Raw genomic sequence first — 6,950 nt, forward strand, 5'->3', positions numbered from 1 at the left:
CTGGAGCGCCCTCTCCAAACTTCCCAGCCCGTGGTCTTCCCAACCCGTCTCCCCACCCTTTCTTTCGTGGGGTCCCACAGAAGAGAAGGGGCTCTGCAGCCCCAGAGAGACCTTCCCGTTCCAGGCTGGGAGGGTAGGGGCAGGGTTGGGCGGGCTGCTTAGAGGGACCCAGCACCCCTCGCCCGTGAGCGTTTGTGGGTGTCCGCTGGCGATCGGTGCTCTCCGATCCCCACCCACGAGGGGAAGGAGCGCAGTCACCCTCTGGGCACTCCAGGGCTGTCTCCAGCAGCTGTCGTGAAGGGCGGGGCAGGGCGCAGCCGGGGAGGAGGGTTCACGGCCACACCTCACGAGTTTGGTGACAGCCTGAAGCCTGGGGGCGGGCTGGTGGCTGGGGTTTGGGAGGACTGCGGAGTTTACGATCACATTGGGTCCATATTTAACCCCGATTTCTGCCCCACCCTTCGAGGCTTCCTGGGGTCTCTCCCCTGCTCCACCTGTCACCTCACTCAGCCCTCTTCTGTCAACATCAAGACATACCTCACCCCACGTCCTCAGCTCACTAGTGTCAGAGTCAAACCAGCACTGACGTATTTCTCCCCAAGAGAGAAGCTGCTGGGCCCCTTCCCAGACTTGGGCCTGATGCATTCTTCCTTTGGATTCCTTTTTCCACTTAGCCGCCCTGTCTGGGGAGGTCTTTGACTCAATCGCAGAAGAATGCCGGCACCACAATGAGCCCCAGGGGTTGGGGTGCCTGGGAGGCCGGTGGGGGAAGCATGAGGTGGTGTTGAATGTGTGTGGGCTTGTGTGCCCCTGTGTGACTGTGGGGTACATGTCTGTGTGTAAGCATGTGGATGTGTGATTGTGTGATCTCAGGGTGAATGTGTGTGGAGATGGTGCCATGTGGAGTGTGTGTGGGGCTGGCTGTTACGACTGTTTGTGGAGCATGTGTATGGTCCCTCGTGTGACTCAGATTGTGTGCTTGTGCGTGACTGGATGTTCATTCATCCTCACGTCTGAGTGTACCGCCTGTGCTGTATATTTATATTTCTCTGTCTAATGCAAGGGGGTAGAAGATTTAACACCCAGGGCAGCCAAATACACCCTTGTAAGGTATGCAGGAGAAAAAGCTGGGTTCTGAGGCCGCTGGTCATTTTCTGACTTACCCCTGAACTATTCCAGGGGAGGAGGCTGGCGAAGCCTCAGCTGCTGGACATTTGACATCTGCTGCCCGCCAGAGAGGAGCTAAGGCAGCAAAGGCAGGCCTGCCAGCGGCTCTGTTTGCTGTGGTGCCCAGCAACAGGCAGCAAGGGTGGCATTTAGAGGAGCTGGCCCTGCCCCTTCAACCACCAGCCCAGGAACTGGCCTTCTGGCCCCCTCCTGCTCTCCTGCTCAGTGCTTCTTTAGGCTGAAACGTGAATTTCCCAGGGTCCCAGAAACTTCCCACCTCCAGGCCTTTGTTGTTTTGTTGTTGTTGCTGTTGTTTCTTTCAGTCGAAGTCTCACTCTGCCATCCAGGCAGGAGTGCAGTGGTGCGATCATGGCTAACGGCAACCTCAACCTCCCAGGCTCAGATCATCCTCCCATCTCAGCCTCCCAAGTAGCTGGAACTAGACGCACACCAACACATCTAGATAATTTTTGTATTTTTTGTAAAGATAGGGTCTCACTGAGTTGTCTAGGCTGGTCTCAAACTCCTAGGCTCAGGTGATCCTCTTGCCTCAGCCTCCCAAAGTGCTGAGATTACAGGGGCGAACCACTACACCCAGCCAGGCCTTTTCTGCTGCTCCTTCTGCCTAGAACACCCTTTCCAGCTCTTCCCAGACCACCTTCCACTCTCCTTCAGGCCTCAGCTTACATTGCACAGAGGCCTTTTCTCCCCATCCCCTCCCCGTAATGTCCACCCACCTATTTTTTGTTTTGTTTTGTTGGGTTTTGTAAAACTTTATTTAGTAGAGATGGAGGTCTCACTATGTTGTCCAGGCTGATCTTAAACTCCTGGCCTGAAGAGATCCTCCAGACTGCCTCCCCAAGTGCTGGGATTATAGACATGCGCCACCATGCCTCACCCCATTTACTGTTTATGCCTGTCACCCTGTTTATTTGCTGTGCGGCATTTATCAATCTCTAACAATATTATTCATTTTCCATTCCTTCTTATTCTGCCTCCCCAACTAGAATAGAAGCCCCAGGAGACTATATGTGTCTTGTTTACTGCTGTGTCCCCAGAGCCCAGCACAGGGCCTGGGATATATTAGGACCTTAAAAAAAAAATTGTTTGCAGGGTGTGGTGGCTCATGCCTGTAATCCCAGCACTTTGGGAGGCCGAGTGGGTGGATCACGAGGTCAAGAGATCAAGACCATCCTGGCCAACATGGTGAAACCACATCTCTACTAAAATCACACAAAAAAAGTAGCTGGGCACAGTGGTGCATGCCTGTAATCCCAGCTACTCGGGAGGCTGAGGCAGGAGAATCACTTGGACCTAGGATATGGAGGTTGCAATGAACCGAGATCATGCCACTACACTCCAGCCTGGTAAAGGAATGAGACTCCATCTCAAAAAAAAAAAAAAAAAAAAAATTATTGCTTAGTTTTGTTTTTTTTTCTTTTTTTTTTTTGAGACGGAGTTTTGCTCTTGTTACCCAGGCTGGAGTGCAATGGCGTGATCTCGGCTCACCGCAACCTCCGCCTCCTGGATTCAGGCAGTTCTCCTGCCTCAGCCTCCTGAGTAGTTGGGATTACAGGCATGCACCACCATGCCCAGCTAATTTTTTGTATTTTTAGTAGAGACGGGGTTTCACCATGTTGACCGGGATGGTCTCTATCTCTTGACCTCGTGATCCACCCACCTAGGCCTCCCAAAGTGCTGGGATTACAGGCATGAGCCACCGCGCCTGATCTACTGCTGACATACTCTGTTGGTCACGGCAGTCACAAAGACCCCAGCCTCTAGCTCATGGGGAAGGAACATAAATGCAACCTTTTTTTTTTGAGATGGGGTCTTGCTCTGTTGCCCAGGCTGGAGTGCAGTGGCATGATCTTGGCTCACCACAACCTCTACCTCCCAGATTGAAGCGATTCTCCTGCCTCAGCCTCCAGTAGCTGAGATTACAGGTGCACAACCATGTCCAGCTAATTTTTGTATTTTTACTACAGATGGGGTTTCGCCATGTTGGTCAGGCTAATCTCAAACCCCTGACCTCATGATCCACCTGCCTTGGCCTCACAAAGTGCTGGGATTACAGGCATGAGCCACCACCACCCGGCCAGATGCCCCCTTTTAATGGGAATGGTGTGTCAAAGTCACAGTGTAAGAAGAGCTTGTGGAATGGGGTATAGTATTGCCTCCATCTTGGGACAATAGAATCTGCCAAAGATGCAGACTCCCATCTTGGTCTTCCACCATCTCCAGACTGTTGCCCTAATCCACACCTGTCCAAGACCAATCCAAGCTCCCTTCTAATGCCTCATTCTATCCAACGAAAGAGAAAAGGAGGGGTTGCTCACTTCACACCACTTCTGATTGTGTCCCATTGCCAGAACTTAGTCACATGGCCATACTTAGTTTAGTGGCTTATTTTAAAGGATACAGATGAAGAGATGTGTAGGACAGAGTTATGGAGGAAGGGGCATGAAGCTTCCATGACCTCCCTGGGCACACCATCCCCTAGGAACCTCCGTGTGTTCAGCTATCTGGAAGCTCCAAAAAAAATTATTGAATGAATGAAGGGAAGAAGGATGGTTCTATTTAGACTGATTCAGGCAACATTTGATGCCTACTGTGTGCCACGTCTGGGCCACTCACCTCTCAGAAACCCCAGTGTACTCAGGGAGACAGATACACATGTGCCCAGATTGCATATACCAGGGCAGAGTGATGTATTTGAGGCCATAAGATTCAGCTCACTTGGCAAACATTGGCACTTGGGCTGTGCTGGGCCCTGTATCAGAGCAAACAGCCTTATTTGGCCTAGGCCTGCAAGAGGCTTTCAGTATAGAGGAAGCTAGAACCATCCCCTGGGGAGAAAAAACCTATGCAGAGAATAATGCTAAATCACTGGGCTGAGTGATGTGATAGACATTGAGAACCAGGGAAGCCAGGGATGGATGGGAGAAATTAACTCCAGGGCTGGGGATGGCCTCGTGAACAAAGTGTCTGGGCCTGGAAGGATGAGAAAAGCTGCTCTGGCATCACCAGGCACAGACTCTGCTTTGAAGGACAGGCTCAGCCACTCTTATCTCTCAGCCCCTCCACAAAGCCACACTCGGGAGGAGGAGATAGGCCCCAGGGCTGGCTACTCTTTGCTTAACCTTCATTCTCAGAGCTGCATGTCCTAGAGCTGACTCCTGTGGCCAGCCTCTCCTGGGCCAACTTGCCTTCTGGCTTCAGGTGGGGTTTGGCCAAACTGGGGACCGTCACAGGAGATCAGACAGAGAGGAGAGTGAAATCAAGATATTTGTTTATTTATTATTTTTTAATTTTTAAAATTTATTTAAAAAATATGGAGCCCGGCGCAGTGGCTCAAGCCTGTAATCCCAGCACTTTGGGAGGCCGAGGCGGGTGGATCACGAGGTCAAGAGATCGAGACCATCCTGGTCAACATGGTGAAACCCCGTCTCTACTAAAAATACAAAAAATTAGCTGGGCATGGTGGCACGTGCCTGTAGTCCCAGCTACTCAGGAGGCTGAGGCAGGAAAATTGCCTGAATCTAGGAGGCAGATTTTACCATGTTGGCCAGGCTGGTCTCGAACTCGGTGAGCCGAGATCGAGCCATTGCACTCCAGCCTGGGTAACAAGAGTGAAATTCTGTATCCAAAAAAAAAAAAAAAAAAAAAAAAAAATATATATATATATATATATATATATGGAACGCTTCATGAATTTGCATGTCATTCTTGTGCAGGGACCATGCTAATCTTCTCTGTATCGTTCCAATTTTAGTATATGTGCTGCCGAAGCGAGCACTATTTATTTTTTATTTATTTATTTATTTTTTTAAAGGTAACTGGTTATTTAATTAGATTATTAGGACATTTAAAATACCAATTTGTGAGGATAAATTCCATTTGTTAGGGCAAACACAGATCGCAGGTAGCCCTGGAGCTGAGGAATAGCTTTGATTTTTGGTAAAATTTGTGAGTCCACAGCTTTCTGATCAATCTCGCGCTGCTCTGTAATCTCGTATTTCTCTTTTTCTGTGTCGAAGATCTCACCTTCCTGGTGTCTGGGCTTTCGCAGCTTCTTCTTCTTGAAGTAAGCATCAGTAAGATGTTTTGGAATTTTTACATTGCTGATATCAATTTTGGTTGAGGTGGCAATGACAAATTTCTGGTGTGTTCTTCGCAGAGGAACTCGATTGAGGACCAGAGGTCCAGTCACAAGTAATAAGCCACTAGCCAGCTGCTTCAGGAAAACCACCCTCTTGCCCCTGTGGCATCCAGTGAGGATGATCAGAATGGTCCCGGGGGTAATGCTGGCTCGCAGTTTTCTCACGTGCTGACTAAAGGGTTTTTTGCCGTGGCTCAACAGCTTTCGAGGCACATCTTCAGTAGGATAATACCTAGGCATTTTGCGAAGTTTAACCACCCGGGTACCGCCGTTTTTGTCACCACCAACTGGTTTTGTAACAGTTGCAAGAACCTTCTCCTTCTTTTTTTTTTCAACCTTGGATTTAGCGGCTGAGTACTTCCTCTGGCACATGGCCTTTCTGGAGTACATGGCAGATCGGGAATACCTGCCGATTCCTCTGACAAGGACAGGATTGCGGCTGCAATGGGGCTTCCCCTTCTTGGGCTTTTTAGCCTTGAGGTGACCCTTTTTCACTTTGCTACCAGCATCAGCCTTCTTGGCTTCAGGTTTCTTCTCTTTAGTATCCGGCTTCTCAACTTTTTCACCCGCCATCTTGCAAGATGGGAAAGAGCTATTTTTATTTATTTATTTATTATTATTTTTTCATCCCCAACCCCCTATTTTTATTTTTTGGGGACAGAGTCTTGCTCTCTTGCCCAGGCTGGAGTGCAGTGGTGTGATCTCAGCTCACTACAACCTCTGCCTCCTGGGTTGAAGCCATTGTCTTGCCTCATCCTCCCAAGTAGCTGGGATTACAAGCGTGTGCTATCACACCCAGCTATTTTTTTTTTTTTTTTAAGACGGGGTTTCACCATGTTGGTCAGGCTGATCTTGAACTTCCGACCTCAGGTGATCCGCTCGCCTTGGCCTCCAAAGTGCTTGGATTACAAGCGTGAATCACCATGCCTAGCTCTCTCTCTCTCTCTCTTTTTTTTTTTTCCAGCTGATTTTTGTATGTTTAGTAGAGACAGATTTTACCATGTTGGCCAGGCTGGTCTCGAACTCCTGACCTCAGGTGACCCACCCACCTCAGCCTCCCAAAGTGCTGGGATTATAGGCGTGAGCCACCGAGCCACCTGCAAGATATTTATTATGCCCCCTCCCCGCCTGTGACTTTGGCAGTAACTATAGTCCTCTGCCAAAAGCCATGGGTTCTGTTGGGTGGCTTGTTCCCATGGGTACAGCTCCAGCCAGGTTCCTTAACAAGACTCCCTCCCCTGTTCCTTCAGGCCCAGGGGTAATGATTCCATCCCACCTTTGCTAGTCCCAGGTGCTCCACCATTCCCGCCCATACCTCTGTGAATGGTCTCTTCATTAAATCCTCTTCTGCGAACACAGAGTGTTTGAGTGTGCCCCCTGTTTCCTGCTGAGACCCCTAAGATAAGAACTGAACCTTAGAAAGCCAGGCCCTGGACAGAGAATTTAGGGAGACTCTCTTTCTAAATACCCCCCTGACAGCTAGCTGTGGTGGCTCACACCTCCAATCCCAGGGAGGCCGAGGCAGGAATATTGCTTGGGTCCAGGAGCTCAAGGCTCCAGTAAGCCATGATCCCACCACTGCACAATGCCCTATTGCCTGAGCCACAAAATGAGACCCTGT

General features: G+C 49.8%; 1 non-coding gene and 1 pseudogene across 1 annotated transcript; both read right to left on the bottom strand.

Annotated features, from left to right (window-relative positions):
• Nucleotides 1–4,859: 4,859 nt before the first annotated feature.
• LOC120366125 (U6 spliceosomal RNA) lies at nt 4,860–4,966 on the bottom strand. Its single transcript, XR_005580875.1, has one exon. It is a non-coding gene; the product is annotated as a U6 spliceosomal RNA (small nuclear RNA).
• Nucleotides 4,967–5,023: 57 nt separating this feature from the next.
• On the bottom strand, nt 5,024–5,915 carry LOC104652849 (large ribosomal subunit protein eL6 pseudogene; annotated as a pseudogene).
• Nucleotides 5,916–6,950: the final 1,035 nt, after the last annotated feature.

The sequence above is a fragment of the Saimiri boliviensis genome, chromosome 11, assembly GCF_048565385.1.
Source record: "Saimiri boliviensis isolate mSaiBol1 chromosome 11, mSaiBol1.pri, whole genome shotgun sequence".
Classification (NCBI taxonomy): Eukaryota; Metazoa; Chordata; class Mammalia; order Primates; family Cebidae; genus Saimiri; species Saimiri boliviensis.